The sequence below is a fragment of the Pinus tabuliformis genome, chromosome X, assembly GCF_031772625.1.
Source record: "Pinus tabuliformis cultivar Carrire ecotype Pingquan chromosome X, CPIR1, whole genome shotgun sequence".
Lineage (NCBI taxonomy): Eukaryota > Viridiplantae > Streptophyta > Pinopsida > Pinales > Pinaceae > Pinus > Pinus tabuliformis.
In genome coordinates, this window is record NC_142308.1 from 1342116895 (window position 1) to 1342141499 (window position 24605).

Sequence of the window (24605 nt, forward strand, 5' to 3'; positions counted from 1 at the left end):
ATTCCGGAAGTTGAAGTTGAAGTAGGCTCCACATGGATGTTATGTTTCTTCATTGCGGCTTCCAAGGCTTCCATCTTCTTAAAGCATTTAGATTCTAAGTGGCCATCTCAATTACAAAAGTTACAATGTCTATCAGTCTTCTTCCATTTGTTTTTATTGGTCTTATCATTTTGCTGAAATGATCTTTCATTTTGAGGCTGAGTTGGTTTAGGACCATTCTTTTGAGGATATGACTTCTTAGGATTCTTCGAATTTGGTTGCTGCTGGGTGGCTAACGCTTTCGTGGAAGAGTTTCCAAGATTAAGAAGACCAAGGTGTAAGAGTTTTTCTTGTTCTCTTATTAAGGAATCACAAAAGGAGTCAAAGGAAGGGGCCTTGTAGTCTTTTCCTTGACAAATGAAAGCTTCCCTTGTAGAATGGAAAGTGGAAACAAATACAGAGTAGGCTGGTCCCAACTTAGTAAAGATGGAATAAATAAGGTTACCATCCTCTTTCTTAACTTTAACACCTTCCAAGAGATATCTAAGGGTCTTGAATTTGGACAAGAAATCTTCAATGCAAGAAAAATTATTAGGATCCAAAGTAAGCAACTCATTTTCAAGTTGATGGGCTTTAATTTCATTTTTAATCCCAAAAACTTTAGCGAGTTTTTCTAATGCTTCATGAGGAGTCTCAAGTTCTGCAATGTGGAATCTAAGATCAGGAGAAATAGACATCCCTATCAAACCACGTGCTTGATCTTGTCTATTTTCCCATTTTGCAGCCTTGTCTTCATCTTTTAGTTTCTTCTCTTGGTCTGTGGCTATTCTGAAGTGTAGGAATTTACAGGGTAAGTTCCACAGAAAGAATACCAAAAGGACACCGCTCACAACCAGATCTCAAATCAATACACCAGTATTTTTGACGTGGTTAAAACCCTCAGAGTGCAAGGAGGGAAACAGTCCACGGCCTGTCCCAACGTGGGTACTACAGGCAATTTATTAATCAAAGAATGAAAATTTACATAAGCTTCTCTCATGCACGGATTACCCGAAAAATGACCCTCCATGCGCTTTAAATAGAACTCATGGACCAATCGGGTGTCAAGCCACGGATCAAGTGTCGGTAATACCGAGGTGAGAGTGAACCGTCGGATCACTACATATCGTGACCGTCGGATTGTAAGTTACAAAATGTACAACGGTAAAGAAACACACTTTACCTAACTCTAACCTAACTCTATACTAGACCAAGTTGAACTTAACTATATCCTATGTGTCGGAATATCCTAACATCCCCCCTTAAGAACAACTTGGGATAGGATTGAAGGATTTACAAATATGACACAATAGGAGAAGGAAGGAGGCACTAGAGCCTATCCCCCCTTAGTGACAACTTCCTGAACTCCAAGCATATATCGAAGTTTAGTGAACTTCGCCTCTGTGAGAGCCTTTGTGAAGATGTCTGCAACCTGATCATCTGTTGGACAATATTGCACTTCAAGAACATGGTCATGAATGAGCTTTCTGATGAAGTGCATGTGTAGTTCAATGTGTTTGCTGCGCTGATGCTGGACTGGATCTTTGCATAGCTGAATGGCACTTTGATTATCACACCAAAGTGTGGTTGGATGCTGCTGCTCAAAGCCAAACTCTGATAGGATCTGACGAAGCCACAAGGCTTCCTTACTAGCTTCCACGGCACCACGATACTCTGCTTCTGCTGACGAAAGAGAAATGGCAGCCTGTTTCTTACAAGCCCATGTAATAGGTCCTGAACCAAGAGTGAAGACATAACCGGCAGTAGACTTCCGATCATCAGGGTCACCAGCCCAATCAGAATCAGTGAAACCAACTAACAGAGGAGCTGCTTTGGCACTGTAATGAATCCAAACTGTACTGTACCTCGAACATAACGAAGTATTCTTTTAGCTGCTTTCCAATGACTTTCACGGGGGTTTTGCATAAAACGAGCAACAAGGCCAACAGCAAAGGAAAGATCAGGACGAGTATGGGTTAAATACAAGAGTTTTCCGACAAGTTGACGGTATAAGGTAGCATCAACTTCAGGAGAAGTACAAGAGACTGAAAGTTTGACTCCAGACTGAAAGGGAGAAGGGGCTGGCTTACAGTCTTCCATGTGAAAATGACGAAGAATATCACAAGCATACTTGGACTGGGAAAGGAAAATACCCTCTTGGGATTGCAAGACTTGAAGACCGAGAAAATAGTGTAAGTGTCCTAAGTCTGTCATTTCAAATTTCTTTTTAAGGCTGGACTTCACATGGTTTATAAGGTTGGGATCACTACCAGTAAGAATAAGATCATCAACATAAAGAACAAGGATGATAAGAGAGTTGCCCACTTTCTTGGTGTAGACAGTATTGTCAGAATGACACCTAGAAAAGCCAGATTCTAAAAGAAAGCTATCCATTTTGGCATACCAAGCCCGAGGAGCTTGCTTGAGGCCATAAAGGGATTTCTTAAGTCGACAAACAAGGCTGGAGTCTGTTTGTATGAAGCCAATGGGTTGTTCCATATAGATTTCTTCCTGCAAGTCCCCATGCAAGAAGGCAGATTTAACATCCATCTGATGGACTTCCCATTTTAAAGAGGCAGCAAGGGAAAGAACAAGGCGGATAGAGTTCATTTTGGCAACAGGGGAGAAGGTTTCAGTGTAGTCAATGCCTTCAACCTGTGAAAAGCCCTTAGCAACGAGACGAGCTTTATGTTTATCAACTTTCCCATCTGGTCCATACTTGGTTCTGTAAACCCATTTACATCTAACAAGTTTGCGTCCCTTTGGTAGAGGAACAAGATCCCATGTATCATTTGTCATCAATGAATGATATTCTTCATTCATAGCTGCTTCCCAATGTGGATGGCCTGAAGCTTCTGCAAAAGTGTCAGGATCATGATTTACTGGAGCTTGAGCCAGTAAAGAAGAGGCTCTTTCAAACTGAGAACGTGTACGTCGCTGATCTGTAGGATCACCGGCAAGATCACCTGCTGCATCCCGAGTAGCACGGACCCATCTTGGAAGTTGAGGATCCTGAGAAGGTGGGGGAGGATTATCATCCTCGCTTTCATCATCTGAAGAAGAAATGTTTTCAAAAGTAGAAGAGATAGGAAGAGGTGGCACATCCGCCGGACTAGGCTCGCAGGCCGATTTATTTTCATCAAATTTTACATCTCTTCTAATGATAACATTTTTGGACTTAAATGGAATAAGTCTATAACCTTTTACATCTTCAGAATATCCAACAAAAGTACATTTCTCACTCTTAGGTTCTAAAGCTTTATGCTTTTCATCTGGAATATGGGCCCATGCTTCACTTCCAAACACACGAAAGTGACTTACATCTGGTTTAATGGAACTCCAAGCTTCTTCTGGAGTGATATTCTCTAGAACCTTAGTAGGAGTGCGATTGATTATATAATTTGCACAATTAATTGCTTCGGCCCAAAAACTAAGACTGAGTCCTTTAGATTGCAGCATACAATTAGCCATTTCCTTTAAGGTGCGATTTTTCCTTTCAGCTACACCATTTTGTTGTGGAGTGTATGGAACAGTATGTTGCATTTGAATTCCATTTTCGGTGCAAAAGTTGATGAATGTGTTTTTAACATATTCTCCACCATTATCAGTTCTTAGCTTAAGAATTTGATGTCCAGATTGTTTTTCAACAAAGGCTTTGAAGGCCAAAAATGTGTTAAATACTTCGCTCTTGAGTTTTAAGAAGTATACCCAAGTGCGTCTGGAGAAATCATCAATGAAAGTTAAGAAGTACTTGCAGCCAGAGAATGAAGCAACAGGAAGAGGACCACATAAATCACTGTGCACAAGCTGTAAAGGGGCTGAGGCGTGCCAAGAGGCACGTTTGTCAAAACTGTCCCGATGATGTTTTCCGAGTACACATCCGGAACAAACACCATCTCTGCAAGATACCATAGGAAGACCTGTCACCATATTTTCTTTACATAGATGCTGAAGGGAGCGATAGTTTAAGTGACCAAATCGCTCATGCCAAAGTTTGCTCACTTCATCATTATGAGCAACAAATACTGAGGGAAGATTGGATGACCCAAAGTTGTGAAACTTATACAACCTTTTGGAATCATCAGCAAGACCAGTAGCTAGAATCTGTTTAGGATCTTTTAGATCCTTGATTACAACATCATGAGGTGAAAATTCAACAATTTTACCTTCACCTGAATGAGTTATCTGATAGACAGATAGAAGGTTGCAGGATAAGGTTGGAACACATAATACATCATTAAACTGACCATTGTCTAGATGAACAGTTCCAGTCCCTACAACATTAAGAGATCTATCATCACCAATATATATATTTTTGGTGTTACAATCATTTAAAGAAAACATGGCTTGGTTTTTGGCCATGTGACAAGAGGCTCCAGAATCAATGAGCCACTCATGAGAATGAGAAGAAGAAGAAGATACATTTAATGCATAACCAGACTGAGATGATTGACAATGACATGCAGAAAGTGCCATTCCGGAAGTTGAAGTTGAAGTAGGCTCCACATGGATGTTATGTTTCTTCATTGCGGCTTCCAAGGCTTCCATCTTCTTAAAGCATTTAGATTCTAAGTGGCCATCTCGATTACAAAAGTTACAATGTCTATCAGTCTTCTTCCATTTGTTTTTATTGGTCTTATCATTTTGCTGAAATGATCTTTCATTTTGAGGCTGAGATGGTTTAGGACCATTCTTTTGAGGATATGACTTCTTAGGATTCTTTGAATTTGGTTGCTGCTGGGCGGCTAACGCTTTCGTGGAAGAGTTTCCAAGATTAAGAAGACCAAGGTGTAAGAGTTTTTCTTGTTCTCTTATTAAGGAATCACAAAAGGAGTCAAAGGAAGGGGCCTTGTAGTCTTGTCCTTGACAAATGAAAGCTTCCCTTGTAGAATGGAAAGTGGAAACAAATACAGAGTAGGCTGGTCCCAACTTAGTAAGGATGGAATAAATAAGGTTACCATCTTCTTTCTTAACTTTAACACCTTCCAAGAGATATCTAAGGGTCTTGAATTTGGACAAGAAATCTTCAATGCAAGAAAAATTATTAGGATCCAAAGTAAGCAGCTCATTTTCAAGTTGATGGGCTCTAATTTCATTTTTAATCCCAAAAACTTTAGCAAGTTTTTCTAATGCTTCATGAGGAGTCTCAAGTCCTGCAATGTGGAATCTAAGATCAGGAGAAATAGACATCCCTATCAAACCACGTGCTTGATCTTGTCTATTTTCCCATTTTGCCACCTTGTCTTCATCTTTTGGTTTCTTCTCTTGGTCTGTGGCTATTCTGAAGAGACCTTTACTTCTAAGTAAATCTTCCATGTAGGCTACCCATTGGAAGTAGTTAGTGCTGTCAAGAATGACTTGGCATGGACTTTCCATTTTAAAAAAAACTGAAGCTGAAGATGCTGAAAGTAAGTGTTCCAATGGATAGATCTCGAAAAAATAGGCGGTTTTAAAAAAAACGGCTCTGAAAAAGGCTTCCGGATGAAGAAGTTATGGCTTTTTGAAAAAAAAATTTTGACGTTGCCGGCAAAGTGCGCGAATGTGCGGGAATGAAAAAATCCGCCCCCACAAAATGGAGACTTGAACCCAAGACCTCTACTCTCTTAAAATAGCTTTGAACCAATTGATCTATACAAAAAATTTGAGAGAGAGAGAGAGAGAGAGAGAGCGAGAGGGGGGGGGGGGCCTTGGTTTGCGTGCTTGCCTTGAGAAAGCTCTTTTTCCCTACAAAACACAAAACACAAAACCCAACACGAATATGCAAAGAAAAACGAACCTTGCGGCTCGAAGTTAGCTTTAGCCAAAAAACTAGAAATTTTTAAAAAAAATCTCAAAGTTAGCTTTAGCCGAAAAACTAAATATTTTTCTCAATGTTTCTGATTTTCCGAGATCACACTAAGGTGCAGGGAAAAGAGCATACGCATGAGAAAAATCCTTCCTTTCTGTTTCTGATTTGCCCAGATCGCACAGAGTCGCAGGGCAAAGAGCATACGCAGAAATGAAAGGTATAGATCCGGTAAAAAAAAGGCTAAATAAACTGAGACCGAAATAAGCAGAGAGAAAATAACAGTAAACTGCAAAAGAAACACTGTATACCTCCTGATCTGAAAAATGACGCAGCTAGGGCTACCGGAAACCTTTTCGCGTGAAACGAAAGGGGTTCCTCACTGGAACAGATGCTCCGAACGCAACAGAGCAGTCCTCTCGGCCCGAAAGCAGTCAAAAACAACAGATCTAGGAAACGACAGCCGCATGCAGTTCTACCGGCTTCAGATTTGGATCACCAACGGACGCGGCCCTCAAATAGCTCTGATACCATGTAGGAATTTACAGGGTAAGTTCCACAGAAAGAATACCAAAAGGACACCGCTCACAACCAGATCTCAAATCAATACACCAGTATTTTTGACGTGGTTAAAACCCTCAGAGTGCAAGGAGGGAAACAGTCCACGGCCTGTCCCAACGTGGGTACTACAGGCAATTTATTAATCAAAGAATGAAAATTTACATAAGCTTCTCTCATGCACGGATTACCCGAACAATGACCCTCCATGCGCTTTAAATAGAACTCATGGACCAATCGGGTGTCAAGCCACGGATCAAGTGTCGGTAATACCGAGGTGAGAGTGAACCGTCGGATCACTACATATCGTGACCGTCGGATTGTAAGTTACAAAATGTACAACGGTAAAGAAACACACTTTACCTAACTCTAACCTAACTCTATACTAGACCAAGTTGAACTTAACTATATCCTATGTGTCGGAATATCCTAACATAAAGAGACCTTTACTTCTAAGTAAATCTTCCATGTAGGCTACCCATTGGAAGTAGTTAGTGCTGTCAAGAATGACTTGGCATGGACTTTCCATTTTTTTTAAAAAAACTGAAGCTGAAGATGCTGAAAGTAAGTGTTCCAATGGATAGATCTCGAAAAAAATAGGCGGTTTTAAAAAAAACGGCTCTGAAAAAGGCTTCCGGATGAAGAAGTTATGGCTTTTTGAAAAAAAATTGTTGACGTTGCTGGCAAAGTGCGCGAATGTGTGGGAATGAAAAAATCCGCCCCCACAAAATGGAGACTTGAACCCAAGACCTCTACTCTCTTAAAATAGCTTTGAACCAGTTGATCTATACAAAAAATTTGAGAGAGAGAGAGAGAGAGAGAGGGGGGGGCCTTGGTTTGTGTGCTTGCCTTGAGAAAGCTCTTTTTCCCTACAAAACACAAAACACAAAACCCAACACGAATATGCAAAGAAAAACGAACCTTGCGGCTCGAAGTTAGCTTTAGCCAAAAAACTAGAAATTTAAAAAAAAAAAAATCTCAAAGTTAGCTTTAGCCGAAAAACTAAATATTTTTCTCAATGTTTCTGATTTTCCGAGATCACACTAAGGTGCAGGGAAAAGAGCATACGCATGAGAAAAATCCTTCCTTTCTGTTTCTGATTTGCCCAGATCGCACAGAGTCGCAGGGCAAAGAGCATACGCAGAAATGAAAGGTATAGATCCAGTTAAAAAAAAAGGCTAAATAAACCGAAACCGAAATAAGCAGAGAGAAAATAACAGTAAACTGCAAAAAACACTATAGACCTCCCGATCTGAAAAATGACGCAGCTAGGGCTACCGGAAACCTTTTCGCGTGAAACGAAAGCGGTTCCTCACTGGAACAGATGCTCCAAACGCAACAGAGCAGTCCTCTCAGCCTGAAAGCAGTCAGAAACAACAGATCTAGGAAACGACAGCCGCATGCAGTTCTACCGGTTTCAGATTTGGATCACCAACGGACGCGGCCCTCAAATGGCTCTGATACCATGTAGGAATTTACAGGGTAAGTTCCTCAGAAAGAATACCAAAAGGACACCGCTCACAACCAGATCACAGATCAATACACCAGTATTTTTGACGTGGTTAAAACCCTCAAAGAGGGAAACAGTCCACGGCCTATCCCAACGTGGGTACTACAGGCAATTTATTAATCAAAGAATGAAAATTTACATAAGCTTCTCTCATGCGCGGATTACCCGAACAATGACCCTCCATGCGCTTTAAATAGAACTCATGGACCAATCGGGTGTCAAGCCACGGATCAAGTGTCGGTAATACCGAGGTGAGAGTGAACCGTCGGATCACTACATATCGTGATCGTCGGATTGTAAGTTACAAAATGTACAACGGTAAAGAAAGACACTTTACCTAACTCTATACCTAACTCTATACTAGACCAAGTTGAACTTAACTATATCCTATGTGTCGGAATATCCTAACAAGCCTAACTACTTGGAGAGAATCTCTCAACCAACTAAGCCTAAACTGACTCCTAACCATGAGGAACAAACTCAATCTAGAAAGGTAGGATTAAATCCTAACTTGCATGATTTTAATTAATTCAATTATTTAGACTTAGAATTGTTTTTAATGTGAGAGTGAGGCTAACATTCCCCCCCTCAATGATAAGTCCCAAATTAATAACTAGGAACCATCTTCCAAGTTCTCATGCTGAAACTACTAATTCTCAAAAAACACTACCCGAAAAAATGCCAAATCTAGATGCTGAAGAAACTGTGATATGAAGAGACCATGAGTCAATTGCATGTCTGATTCATCTCTAAATGTCGCTTGACAACTCCATCACATTCCAAGCTACAAAAGGATCCATCTGTCCTTTGCTTTCAATCAGCATCTTTTGTCCACTGACAAAATGTTGATGACACCCACTAGTGAATTTGTTGATGATGATCGCCCACTAGTTAATGACATTGAAAAACAACCCATTGTTGGCTTTATTGTATTTTAAAACTACTCACTGCTAACTTTTCTATCAATCACTCACTGGCAAATTTGTGGATGCTCAATCACTAAAGAAAATGCCCACAGGCTGCTTTGTTGATGTTGTCGAGACTTTCAGTCTGACAACCATTGTCAATTTCATTGACACTTCTCCCCCCTTTGGCAGCTAAAAGGAGAGACAGTTGTCTTCGAATTATTTCTGAACTCCCCGCCTTTAGGTGTAGGATTGTTTCACTGGTGTACTCCCTCGTTCAACTGCATGAGAGTACCATCTTCATTTTCACTGTTGGTTGCAATATGTGTGAGTGAATTTGATTGTAACACTTATACAATCTTCTGAACATGGATGACCATTCCCAGGGATCAATCCATGAATAATCGATCTTCAATCTGCTTGATTGTTTTTGTTTGCTGCATTGTGCTGATGAATGATTTGACTTGCCACAATGGTGACAAGGATGGAAATCAAAACACCGATCGTCCAAATGACTGGTTCTTTGGCAATGAAGGCATTTTGGTTTGTCTACAACTTCAGTTTGTTCACATGTTTGTTTTTTTGCAACTTTCTCATGGATTTTTTATGTTATTTGATCAAGAAACCCTGCACTGATGAACTTGATCGACCTAGAATATTCGGGGATATGCAAGTTGTTTTCATCTTTGTCATATCCTAATCCTCGTCGATTTTTGTCACTTTGGATTTCTTCCCATGGCTTGATGATTGGTTTGGAAGAAAGTTGAACTGGATCAGCGACCACTTCGAAACTTGAAGTTGGTTGGATCAATGACTTGGAATCAACATATTTATCTTCATTTTTACGGATGAAAGACTTGGAAACATCACTCTTTTGTTGCAACTCATCTCTTTGAAGTTGTGACTCCGGTTGAAGAAACTCAATCATTTCATGTGCATGTTGAAGATGCACTTGAATATTAGCAAGATTTGTTTTGTTGATGTTCACCATGTCGCAAGCTAATGATAAAATCAAATTGTTAAGAATTTGGAACAGTTGAATGTGTGTCACCATGTTAGCTTGCTCACTTTGAATTCAGGCTCGCTTGTACTATTGCTGATTGTTGATACTTTAAACACTTGCTAGAGTTTTATGGCTTGGTTCTTTGAACTCTTGATGTCACGCTCGCTTAATGATGATCACTTTGCTTGAATGATTCACTGACACTTTGTGAATGCTTTAATCAACTTCACACTGGCTCATTTGTTGTAGATGTTGTGTTGTGAACTTTCGCACTTGATTTTGACACGCTTGCTTGCTTTGTTGTTTGAATGAGACGCTCGCTTGCTTTGATTTTTTGAATGACACGCTCACTTGATTTATTGCTTATTTCTCACTTGAAGAATAGAATACTAGAATTCGCACTCGTTTGATGATGATTTCTTGCTAGATGGCTTGCTTGAACATGCTTGATTGATTACTAACACTTTGTGCTTTCTTTAAAGTACTCACTGAATGTGTTGATTTTAGAAAAGAAAGGGTGTCGAACATTGTCTAAAATGCACCCAAGAGACAAATGACAAGTTCAATCTTGATGACTCAGTTGAAGACTTACTTGACTCAATGTATTCACCTTAACAATTCAAATTAGGGTGTCGATTACAACTGAGAATGGACCCATACAATTCAATTAAATAATGTCTATCTGCAAGTGATACAAAAAGTGTTGATAATGTTGATGGCATCTTGGCTTGAAATGCTTGATTTTGTAGTGTCCTTAACTTGATTGCTTTGATTACATGATGTGAAATGTGCTTGCTGGGAAGATCATCTTATCAAGTTGATGATGTGAGGCTTTGTGCTTTTGTACGTAAGCTTGATTACAAGGGCTTGATTAAGCGTTCTTATACTTAAGCCTGCTTATGTGCATGTAGTTGTTTAAGCATAATACAAAAAGATAATTTGAACACAAGTCATGCACACGCATTCATTACACATGGTGTACCTAACATCCCCTTATTCAATTTCCGGCAGATCTGGGACACAAACACCACAAAAAATACATCTTTATTAAATAGTGAATTACATCAACCTTCACCTTCACAACATCGTGAATGAAATTTCTCCAGCACAAACATTGAGAACTTCTTGGAGGTAAATTGTCTTCAAAAACCTATCTGTAATGACTCAATCGCTCTCAACATAAAATATTACTTTGGATTACAATAACGAATTTCACTCAAACAAATTCACTTATCACTCCAAATACTAAATATGCATCTTATGACTTCACAAAATCACTTATAACTCCATTACATAAAGAATTAGAAATGCTCCTTATCTCTCCAAAATGTACAAAAAAAAAAAATCACTTTTTACTTCTCACTCCAAAAAAATCTTATCACTCCAAATACAAAATATGTCGTATCTCTCCCAAAAATTTACACCTCAATAAGAAAATTTCGTTATTAATCCACCAACGTTCCTTATCTCTCCAATAAAAAGAAATTTAATGCCCCTTATTTCTCCAAAACATTTAATACACCTTATCTCTTAATTGCAAAAGATTCACTTTACTTCAAACAATTTATGAAATCGTCGTAGGAGGGATCTGTGTAGCCTCATGGCTTCAATAGATGGGGGGAGCCGAAGTAATAATAGTAAGTTGCAAAAAGCAATTTTTCAGCCTCTGTTGTTAGATGCCGAGGTGCTACATTTACATGACCTGCAATTGCACGACCCCATTAATCACTCTCAGATGCCACAGACATGAGGTCAGTTGTTTCACCAATGACACTTGCTCTCTTAGAGGATAGTGGGTGGTATCGGGCAAATTATAGCATGGCTGAACAACTAGAATGGGGGCAACATCAAGGAATCGACTTTGTTACTTCTCCCTGTGACCAATGGAAGGGGGCTTATCATTGCAATTCTACACATTCCTCGAGTTGCACCTATAATAGGGAGGCTGAAGGTTACTGCCCTATTGTGAGTTACAGTGGCGACTTGCCCCAATGGGCTTGCTACTTTCCACAACCTAACAAAGGTGGACAATCTTCTTTAGCAGATTATTGTGCATATTTTGTAGCATATTTAGATGGATCATGTACTGACACAAACAGTGCACAATTACCTAACTACATGTTGGGTGAAATGCATGGACTTGATTCCAAGTGTATGCCATCATCATTAGTTCGAACGAGCTTTGTACGAGGGACTTGAACACCAAGGCAATGGATGTTATCAGCGTCATTTTTGAAATAAAACATTGGAGGTTGATGTCAGCATCATTTTGCTATAGCTGAGCTGAGACGTTCCAAGATTCGAACAGCCCTCCATAAAATGGTACTGTCTTTTCGATTTAGCATTTAAAAGGTGGACGAATTGGAATCAATTCTGAAATTGCAAGTATTTGCTTTCATGACAGAGACAAAACACCATATGGGAAATGAGCTATCCCAAAACATTTGGCTATTCATGAAGCCTCAGCCAGGCAGAGTTAAGTGAATGGGAGATTACACTCATTGCAGGATCATAAAAAGGAAGTACAATCACCTGAGTGGTCTCTTCGTCGTTCTCATGGCTACATTTGACAATGTACAACTAAAACGGCCATCATTTTGAAGGACCCAAAAGTAAATTCAATTGTGAACGAAGAATCAATATCTTTACATTAAACTAAACATTACCAGTCACCATTTAGATAGGATGTAAACTCATGTTTTCAATTGCAGATATTTGCTCCAACGGTCCATGACTTCATGAACTTCTGAAGAATTCATGCCAAAGTCCTCCACAAATCTAGCTCCCAAGTACTTTTCTGCACAAAGACTTGGCCCACAGTTATCTGCATTCAAAATTCCATGATCCAATATTTTTTTCGGCAATCGAATGCAGGGCTCTTCAATAGTTGCACGTCTTAATCCCCAGCACTATAAGCCACAAATCCATGTGATGCTCCAATCTCACACAATATTCACATGTCGAATCTATAGGTTGCGATGTTTGAATTTTTCTTCTTCAAATATGGCACACAATGATAAAGAAATAAAAACTAGATTTCTTGATATTCACTGTCTAAGTGCAGAACTTTGAAAATAAGAAGAAAGCATGGATTCATATTACTGTTGAAGTAAACTAGCTGGCACATAAACTTTTGTAATATCAGTCTTTAGTAAGGAACCACATCATTTGAGCATGTAGAAGAACTTGACTTCTTTTAGAAGTACGAAAGGGTCTTCAAAATGAGATAAAATATACACCAGTAGTTAGGACGCCTTCCAGCAGAGACCATCAAATGCCAAACTCCCATCAATGAGTGTTTGCAACCACCGTTCACCATATTTGCAAGGCTTCTCTGTTAACTAGTGATCAAGCTCACTCTAGTTCGATTATCAATCCCTTAAGCTCATTTCTAGCTCTAGCTAATTTCACCGTAGCTCTAATACCACATGAAGAAAACTAATAAACAAATAATACATTCACACTCATAAAATAAATATTAGAAATATAGACAAACCAGACATGGCGGAAGGCATGAGAGACTTTCCTGTAGTCTCTCATTCTCATGAATTTCATTATTAAAATAATGTTTATGATACATATAAATACATGAGGAATTTGTCTCAAGATAGTGCATCTATCTTGAATAAACTTGGTTTAGAAAATATCTCAACAACACACTAATCTAGGAGCCTAACTAGTTGGAGAGAATCTCTCAACCAACTAAGCCTAAACTAACTCCTAACCATGAGGAACAAACTCAATCTAGAAAGGTAGGATTAAATCCTAACTTTCATGATTTTAATTAATTTAATTATTTGAACTTAGAATTTTTTTTAATGTGAGAGTGAGGCTAACAAGGAAGTACTCAACTTTGGCACCTTTTGTAAGACTTGAGCTTTAAAATCAACATATTTTGTAGCAGTGGATTTCCAAGTAGTGAGCAGGGTAGAAAATTTGGCAGTAACAACACTTGTAGGATTTTCAAGATGAGCAATAAGGATGAAATTCCATTTTGTATCGACATCAGAATGTTTTTTTTGCTGGAAGACGGTGATCATGCAGCACAATTTTGGAGTTATGTGACTCTTCTTCCATATGGTGATTTTCGATTTCAAGCACTTTAATCTAACTAAGAAAATTTTGTTTTTGCTGGAGATCAGCAGTAGCAAGTGCTTGGTCAAACAATTGTTGAGTTTGTTGTCGCAACCAGTACAAAGGTTGGTTCTTCTTTACAAGAACTCTAGGCCAATCTTGCACTTCTCTAAATATTTCATGAGAATCATTCATGAGTTGTGAAAGATAATCTAATTAGTGAAATTATCAACATGTTTGGGAGGTTCTTTGCACAACTCAACAACCTTACTTCACAAGTTCCTATTAGTGGCAACTAGCTCTTTACAAGCAGTTTCAACAAAATCATAATATTTAGCTAGCTAACAAAGTGAAAATTATTCTGGAGCATTAGGCACAAATTTGGAAATGGTCAAACACATCTGCTGGAATTTAGCACTAATATCATCAATCTATTTCTCAAGTTGTGCCTTTTCATCTCGCAAATGCTCTCGCTCATCAATTACAACCATGAGTTGTTTCTTATGTTGTTCATGAAGAGAGACAAACTCATTACCACGGGTTTCCAATTGCATTGCAAAGGTTCGAATAAGTTGAGATAGTTGGGTTTAAGAAAAAATTTCAATTTCTTTATGTAGATAAAGAATTGGGCAAAGGGAACCGATCCTGCAGGGGATGACCACTCGCAACAGACTTTTCAGAGTGTCGCTAGGGTGAAATTTCCTGCTTTTGACTTTGTTCCTTTTTAAATTCATCTTGGATCCTAAAAATAATGCTTGAAGGAAAAAGAGGAATGATTTCCTAAGATTGTGCAACCAAATGCAAGATTTATCAGCACTAAGTTGCGTCTTAACTAAACACAACAACCAAATCTTGTAAAAGAACTGTAGTAAGGTTCTATTGTACCTCGAATGAAAACTGCACAGGTGGTGGTGGAACTACTTCTTCAGGTGACTCTTCAATAGTGGGTTGTGTTATAGTATCCTTAAAGGCTAACACAATACCCATTTTAGTAATGTCTCCACAGATATTGTCATTTTCAGGGATATTAAATAGTACGGGATTGTGGTGTTGGATGGAGAGACAAACTTGGGGAATTTATGGAATGGATAGGTGACAAAGTATGGTGTTCCTCCACTATAGTGGTTCCCTCTTCAAGGTATTTTGGGCCATCATTAGTGATATCTACAAAATCAGAAAATTAGACATTGGTGCTAGTTTGGGGAAGGGTTTGAACGAAAGAAAAAACATCAAAGATGGAACAGGTAGTAATAGAAATTGTAGGCGAAGCAACTTGATATGAATCATGGAGAAAAAGGTACTATTGGTGGCTTAAAGGAATCTGTAGAAAGAGGAAAAACACTATGAATACCTGAAATAAAACCATTGGAACTTACTAGGGAACTAACCTTAGATACAATGTAGTGAGAAGAAAATAGACATTCTTGGAATTTCTTCAATATTGGTTGAAGATCTTGTTTCACATCAGTTGTGAACATCTTAGAAGATGATGTGACATATGTAAATGACTCATGTGATTGCATGCAATCCATATTATAAATAAATGACTCATGAGATTGCATGCAATCCATATTATAAATAATCTCACCCTCCTTTTATATGCATTGCACTTAGGCCCAAGATAACACCTCCTTGTGAAGAGCTTTTTCAGAAACATAATAAGGAAGTGACATCATTTTGAATATTTCAGGGTCGATAGTTCTAGGCCAAAGGTAAGTGTGACCATGACTTATCCCAAACCATATTTGATTTTTATATCTCCAAAATTGGCTTCAACACTCGAGGAAATGTTTGAGTGACATGCAACAATTTGGTATACCACTTCTCAAGTGTCATTTCATTAAATTCTTAATTAGCGGGATCAGTCTGAGTCCTCCACTGAGAATAAGCAAGAGAAATAGGTTCTCTATATGGAATTTCAACCACCTATTTGTCTTTACATGTACACCACTTCATCATTGCGATGGAAATAACCAAGTACCCATAGATGAAATATGTCGCTTGCTTTTAAACATCTTCATAACCTTCAAACAATTCATGCAGTAAATATCTGCACCAATTCAAGGACTCCCCTCGAACAAAAGCTTCAGAAATAAAGAGGGTATCCAAGGTACATTCGCCCTTTGTATAATGCCACACAAGTTTTCCATTGATAATATAGCATGAAAATTTTATTTTTTCATCATTAATTTTATTAATGACTGCCCCATGAACCTTCCTCTCAGTGTCATACTTCTGGTACATATTTTCATCCCCCTTATTCTTACTACATTTTGAAACACTCTAAAAGGCAACCAAAACATCTAGAACACACTTCAACAACCCTGTAAGCTGGTGAATTTATTCGACATGCAGAGGATAATCCTTATCGAGCCAAAATGAACCACCATGCAAGTGACTGATGAGAAATGTGTGCACCACAAGACTTCATCTGTTGTGTCAAACATAGAAAAATCCTGCAATTTAAAAAAAAAATGACCTCTAGAGGGGGACATAATTTAGCCTTGACTCTAGGAATAATCCCATGAGCTTGTGCAACATCGGAATTCATATTAACTTCAAATTTTAAAGTTGGGAATAGATCAGAATAAGAAAAAATGTTTTCAACTAGCATAACCTTTTCGTATTTTCCCAATGTGTCTTCTGTAGGAACAATATGATGGTTTGAATATCCAGTAGAAACTGCAATATTAGCTTTGCAAGTCATGGTTGAGGACCTATGACTATAAACAAGTTGTACAGATGGATGATAGGGAATTGGGGTATGGAAAAGAGCTAGATGTGGGAGCCAGGGTGAAAAATCCTAAAAACTTATAGACACGCTGAGGAAATATGGTGACATCACTAGGAAGATATAGAAATAACTCAATAAGACATAGGTTGATTAGAGCGTTAGTCATTAAACATGATAACTTTTGAAATCAAGTTAAACTTGGATAATAATGATGACTAGAATGTAAATTCCTGTGACATGACATAAAAGACTTGAAAAAGGAAATATCATGATGACATGGTAACATGAAATTATTTGAAAGTCATAAAGTGGAAAATAAAATAAAAATGTGATTATTATAGGAAATATTAGCATAATAACTAAAAATACCTCCATCAATGATTACAAGACTCACAGAGAGGACACATGGCATGTATTTCCCCGACAAAAATGAGTTGCAGTGGGTCGCAATTATAACATACTAATAGGAATGACACAACTACACTAATAAACTAGTTATCACAACAAACTAACTCTCTAACTGACTAACATAATTGACTCAATCCTAAGCCTAAATAATGCCCCCTAATAGAGAACAAGAATCACTAGAAAACTTTATCAACCATAATAAGTCTTCAAGTGTGCGCCATTCACAACCCAACAAAATAACTCCATTAATCTCCAATATTTATAGCTCTAGAGTCTCTTATCTCTACAATAAAGAAGGAACCTAACCAATGCATTTGTAACTTACTAAGATGCTTTAAATATTTGTTGTCATAGAGTAATACCTAGTCTCTGACAAAGAAGTACTTTTCCTTATATGTCTATCATGCCAAGCCTTTTATCGTTCTTTCTTGACAATCTAATGGAAATATGCTAAGAATCACTCCTTATCCAACTCCCATAATTGTTAGAAAATTATATATTACGGAGCAATGGAACACATAAAATATTGCAGAAATATAAACACAGAGAACGCATAAAACAAGAGAGACACAGATATACGTGGTTCACCCAGTTTGGGCTATGTCCAGCCCGAACAGCAAGTCCTTCCTTTCTATTATCCAGCAAAATGAATAGACACAACCTACAGCAAATCCGCTGTAATATCCTCTGTTTTCTCTCACAGTCTCATCTCTCAGTTTCTCACTCACAGAATACACATCTATATATCTCAGCCTCAAATACAATGCCCTCATACAAAGAGAGGGGGTTGCCTTCTAGGACAAAAAACCCTAAACTAAACATAAGTTCTACCATCAGATCATCTGCCTAATGAACGGCCCAGATTGACTAGAAATTACTATACTTTTACAAGGCAATTTTACATTTGTTTTTAGCTTCAGGGGCGCTATCCCCGAGCCCCCGCCAGGGGACCGCTGGCCCCCGGACCCCCCAGCCAGGGGGGATCAGCCCCCCCAAACCCCCGCGGGGGTGGACAAGTCCCCCCCGCACCCCCCCGCGTGGAGGGGTGTACAAACTTCCTGGGGTATACATCCGGCTGAAACAAAGACCTCTGAACAATCATGCTCCACACACAACAATAATTCCAGTATTTTTCTCCAATAGATTCATCATTAGACATTTTAGTAGCTTGAGCGATTAAAGATTCAAAAAAATAACTCAGTTGGTACTACAACTTCTCATCCACAAACAAGATGGAATGGTGTGTATTTATGCAATCATTTCACAATGGTATAGTGAACCCATAGAATAGCCAAAACTCACTCATCCTAATCATCTTTGTTCGTGGAATAAACTTTAGTAAGCCCCTTTTCTAGAACTTTGTTAAAAGCTTCAATCGTCCCATTTTCTTGCAGATGACATGGGAAAATTTGTGATGTTGGATCATAAATATTTGTAGTAGTGTAGCAATCATCTGATTAATCAAGTGTGACCCTTGATCACTAGTAAGGCTCCTTGTACAACCAAATCTAGTGATGATATTTTCGAATATAAATATTGCAATAGTGTCAATAGTACAATTTTTTATATGGGTTGCTTCAGCCCAATGTGTTAAGTATTCAGTTGTGTTAATAATTTATCAAGCATGAGAGTGTTGCGTAGGTGGGTTGATGGGCCCCACAAAATCAATAGCTCTCTTTTCAAAGGTTTCCAAATCTCGAACTACATGAAGTGGTAGTTCATCATGATGTGATGGTCACCCGAATCATTGGAAACATCACATTTCCTGACATGTTAATTTACATATCTAAATAGAGTAGGCCACCAAAGTATTGCTTGTAACACTTTTCTTGTAGTTTCTTTTCCTCCAACATGGCCTCCCGCAATCCTAGAGTGACATTCCCACAAAACACTTTATTTTTCGTGATCCAAAAAGTATTTGTACAAAATGTGATCAAGCCCCATTTTGTACAACTAACCTACAATAAGATGATAATACGCAACACATACCACCATATTATTCTTGTGAGTTGTTGTACAGTTATCAGGACATTTTCCAGTTGCTAGAAATAATTCTTTATCTTCCAAATAATTTGGTATTTCTTCAATCTAGAACAAGTTTGTAGCAGTAAATTGATCATCAATTGATCCTCCTTCTTCACCATATTAAGTGAGAAAGGTGATCTAGCCCCACATTAGATCATCCTGGTTTGACAATAACTTCAAATGAATAATCCTGAAATAACAAAAAACTATCTACATAATCTTCCTTCTAAAATGGGTTGATTAACCAAGTACTTTAGAGAAGAGTGGTCGGTAAAAAAGTTTAAAAGACCTCCTAAAAAATAATTGTTGTGAAGGTAAATACCCTTTGCGGACATAGGTGATCTCTCTAGCTGAATGAGTGGTTCTAGAAACAAACTAGCATATACTTTCCTAGCTTATGTTTAATGAATGCAAAGGGAAGGAGAAACCTACCTCATTCTGATGCTAATCACTCAATCCTTTGGAAATTACTTCGAATCATTTGTTTCCAAGCTCGCTTCTTACTTGTTATTTCACGTCTAAGTACCTGCAAGAAAGATCAAAGAGCTATGCAAGGTACAAGAGCATATATGACATACATCAAACATAAACTACATAATAGATCAAGGAGTATTAAACCAAAATAATGAACATTTACACAATTATGGAAAGTGAACATCAAATTTATATATTAATGAGCTAATAATGGAATCATACAACCTATGCCTTGATGTTCGAGACCTCGTTTTGGTGGATTTCCAGGTCCAAGAAAATACTCTTCAATCACTCCTTCTCCAAGTTAGAATGGGCAACATGTAGGCATAATCTCAATATAGGAATGGAGCAATCAATGGCCAACCATTTGGGGATGGAAGAGAGTTGATTTATAGGAAGGGAGAGGGAGTTAGGGATGTAGAAAAGAGGGAGGAAGGTCCACATCTCAAGGGGAAAGCCCATAATGATAAGATCAAGAGGTCCAAATGGGAGAGCTTGACCATATCAACAACAACCAATATCTAGCTCGATGTTCTCAAAGGTTCTAGTGCACGAAGCTTCTCCTCTAGTTTGGGAAAACCTGCCAGAAGAGGTTCAACGTGGGTTTTCATATCAAAACCCACACTAGCAGTGCTAGGGTAAAATAGAGAAACCTTCCATCAACATGGGTAGGCAGTGGAGCAAAACTCACTGACCCTAAAATTTAGGGTTTTAGTTAACCTTCTTCAGAATTGACTCAAGGAAGTTTTCCTTTGATTCTTCTGAGAGTTTTTGGTCTATATATCATGATAGATATTCTGAACAATTGTCAATATTTTGGAACTTCGAGATGTGGAACAGGAAGTAAACAGGAGGTGTGACAAAATACTGTGTAACAGATGCCCCTTAAAGCATGAAGGAAGAATAGGGAGTGATGGATGAGATGCTTTACAACTCAGTGCAAGGACTAGAACAACACCATCAATAGACCTAAAAATCAAGAATATACATATACATATAAATATCTGATGTCTCTGATGATCATGCCTAATGATACATGAATAAGCCTCTAATAACACATGAATCCATGGTATGGACGCAACCATCCAAATAGAAGGAGTCATATGTATGGATCCACGATATGGTCGCAACCATGCGAATAAAGAGGATCATATATATGGACCCATGGTATGGTCGTAGCCATCCGTACAAAGGAAACATGTTTATAATCATGAATAACTCATAAATCCATGGAACTTGTATTTATTAGACATAATCTAGGGTCTTGTGCTCCATCTTGACCTGATAAATATACGAATTCTAACATGTGAATAGATGTGTTGAAGTCAAACATGATAGAAAACCACATGATTACTATTCAATGATAAAAATCACTAACAGACATGAGAGAAACTACCAATAATGAAAATGGTTCTCAAGGTATAATCAGCGCAATCCATGATTGTTAATAATGAAGCTAAATTCGAACACTTATGGAATCACCGATCGAATTTCAATGATGTAAACCTGTCGTCGAATGTGAAGAACTTGCCATTGAGGCATGCAAGCTCTAAGGTATTGGAACAAAGTTTCTAGATCATCTTCCCAGATAATGAGCTGAAGTTGACAGGAGGTGATCCATGCAAGGAGGGCCATAACGAATCCCACATCATCAACATGAAACAAAAGGATGTAGTCGAGTAGACAAGTGTGATCCAACATTGTGGCAGAAAGTTAGATAGTGTATAAGTGGTAAAAACTTCAGATAGGACTTCCTTTGAACATATCAGTGACATGACTCCATAATTTGGCAGCATTTGACTCAACATAGGATCAAAGGTCATGATAATGAAGTGGCATAATCAGATGACGATGTCCCAAACCCAACACGAGCAACAGATGAGCGTCATTTTCAAGAGCGACATGCTACCTTTACAAAATACAAGAGATGGTCGCTTTCACTTTTTCCCCCACCATTTCTAGTGAGTACCCCATTACTTTTTATCACAAGCTTGAAGGGGATAGAATATTTTTTCCATATAAGTTCATCCTTTGGATGAATCCATCCTAGTAAGTTTTACAAGCCCTAGGAAGGAGAGACTCAGTCTCATCATGGTGACAAGTCCTGCGTCGTTTAAGTTTTACAAGTTCGACAAAGGGGAAACTTGGCATATTTTTTATATTTAGAGAGTTTGAAAAGGAAGTGGAAAAGAAAACTCCAAAGGTCCAGTTTCATAAATCATCTCTTGAACCCAAAAAGGTAGAAAACAATACCCAAGAGAACCTCTTAGTGATATTTGACTAAGGTATTCCTTTTTCGTACAATATCGGAAAAGGGTTAAACTTATACTCAGTAGACATCATTTCATTTACTTTAACAAGTTCAAAATGACAAGTACTCGGCAATCTTTTCATTTTTTGAGAGTGAGAAAAGAGCTTAAAGATGACTCCAGGGAGTCGATTTTTTTTTATTGTTTATGAGTCTGAAGAAGTGATAAAATAAACTCGTTGAATCAGTCAAAATAAATCACCATCACTCAGAATGTATGACATGTCGTTGCACATGGAAATGCACATTACCAATTTCGAGGAAAAATATTAAAAGTTGAGTGAAATATGTCGTAATTTGGTGAAAAATATTATTTTAAACTTATAAAAATCTCAAAAAAGTAAATCAATTTTACCATTTCACCAATTTGCAAATCTGAGAGAATTTTGCCTTATTTTACCTCGATTTTTAGGCAAGGAGTACAGTAATACCAAACACCATTCACTAAGCTACTTGTTGCCGGTAAGATATCTATCCCTTTCCTTCGTTTTGGTACTCATTTCATGCATTTTAACCCATATATTAGGTTACAAGGAGGACTTGTAAAAATTTTATGTTGATGGTGATCAGCATGGGTTTTACCCATCGGACCTATGCTGCACACCCTGTGGTCAACTAGGCCATCGTGTTGCCAGCGCATGAAAATTCACACACAGTCACGCTGATGTCGAGGTAAATTGTTTTGTATAAAATATTCCATGTTGAATGGTTTTTCTTGAATTTTGTCTCCATGGAAGTGCATGAAATGTTGTTTTATTGATTTTCCACAGGATAATCAATCCAAAATGGTGGTTAAATGGAAATAAAGAGGACAATTTGAAGACCATCAAGCAGATTAGGATCCAAATTGTATTGATTCCCTATGACCATGTGGGTTGCTCAAATTATTCAAGATTTCTGGGATTAAATCCCAACTTGAGTTATTACAACATCTAATTAATTGGTGGGATGTGGATCACTAACTATCTATGATCGGGGATCAAGAACTCAAAATAGATGTTGTGAACATTTATTTAATTACTGACTTATCTTGAAAGGGATAATGGATCCAATTGTCCAGTTCATGCACTGGAGGAGAGAGAACAGATATGTTGATTGCAAGGCATTGTCTAGGGACTAAAAAGACCCAAAGTGGGGAGATCGATATAAATACCATCACAAATATCCCACTACGAACAATCCTGCATATTATGGTCTGAATACTTGGGGATCATGCATTGCATAAGCCAAAAAAGTATCATTTCTAGTACGCAATCGAGTGTTTGAATCCTATGGTATTCAATTCAAGTGAGGGTTTTTTGGTTTGCATGAAGCGCCAACTTACCAAGTGGAATTCAGGGAGTCTGAAACAATTCAGTTTCAGATACATTTTTGTGACGTTCTTCCTAGAATGTGTGTCATTGTTTCGTTATCAATGGTTAGAAGTGGATGCATCAACACCCAGAGATCCATGATTACTCAAGTGGGGTGAGTTGATGCCTCGTCATGGAGGCGACCAACAAATGTCATTCCCTCTGGAATTTTTTGGATGGTTCTGTTAGCAGTTAATCATGGTTGACGATTGGGAATATGCAGTCACAGATTTCTGAGGAGATCTAGGTCTTCCACTTCCACTAGGCGCACAATCGACTGATAAAGGTAAAAGCTAATTTTCAAAGTTTTTGATTTTTTTTTTTGTATATGTACTGAGATTTGACTTATGATGATTTGCATATGTGGGACCGGAGATACCTCCAAGGGTTTCTCCAATAGCTAGAGGAGTGGCACGCTAGATTGAGGAGGCTCCTTATGAGGAGGGAGCTTATCTGATTGTCGAGCTAGGGCGTAACCTAAAAGCTTTAACAAGGGGCATTCCAAAGTATGCCTTGATAGATGAGGTGCCATTGCAGTACCAGAGACACACTGTAGTGGTTTCTGCCATACTACGTCGGCTTTTGGGCTAAGTCATTAGGGTTATTTCGTGCTATCATGAGTACCATGTGGGCGAATATACAGCTCTAGTTTACTCCTACACTGATGTAGGCTTATAAAGCCATGTGTCTCAGAACATAGATTTTTTCATTTTGTTGTAACAAACTCTTTTGAAAACACTCTCTCTCTCTCTCTCTCTCTCTCTCTCTCTCTCTCTCTCTATATATATATATATATATATATATATATATATATATATATATATATATGTAAATATATATATATATATATGTAAATATATATATATATATATATATATGTATATATATATATATATATATACATACATATACATATATATATATATATGTATGTATGTATATGTATGTATATATATATATGTATGTATACATACATATATATACATATATATCTATATATATATCTATATATATATATATATATATATACACACACACACACACACACATTTTTTTTTTTGTTTACCATGTCTATTATGTGATTCTTTATGATTTACATGTTTTACAAAAGTCTATCTAAAACACAGTTAGCCAACGCATCTGTTAATGTATTCACGTGTCTTGGAATATGATGATAAGTAATAAAATTAAATTTTCATTCCAGGAGATGAAATCACAAATACATTCTCAAATTTCTTGGGTTCCTAATTAACTATGTTCCATTAAGTCATAGTACAATGAGTTGTGAATCAAGTTTTATGATTAACTCTCTAATGCCAAGAGAAATACCATCTGATAAAAGCTCGATGACCACACTATATTCGGCAATGTTATTAGTTGCACAACATAAACATATACCTTGTAAATTCACTAACTCACCATTAGGGTCATAGATTTCCCATGTAGCAGAA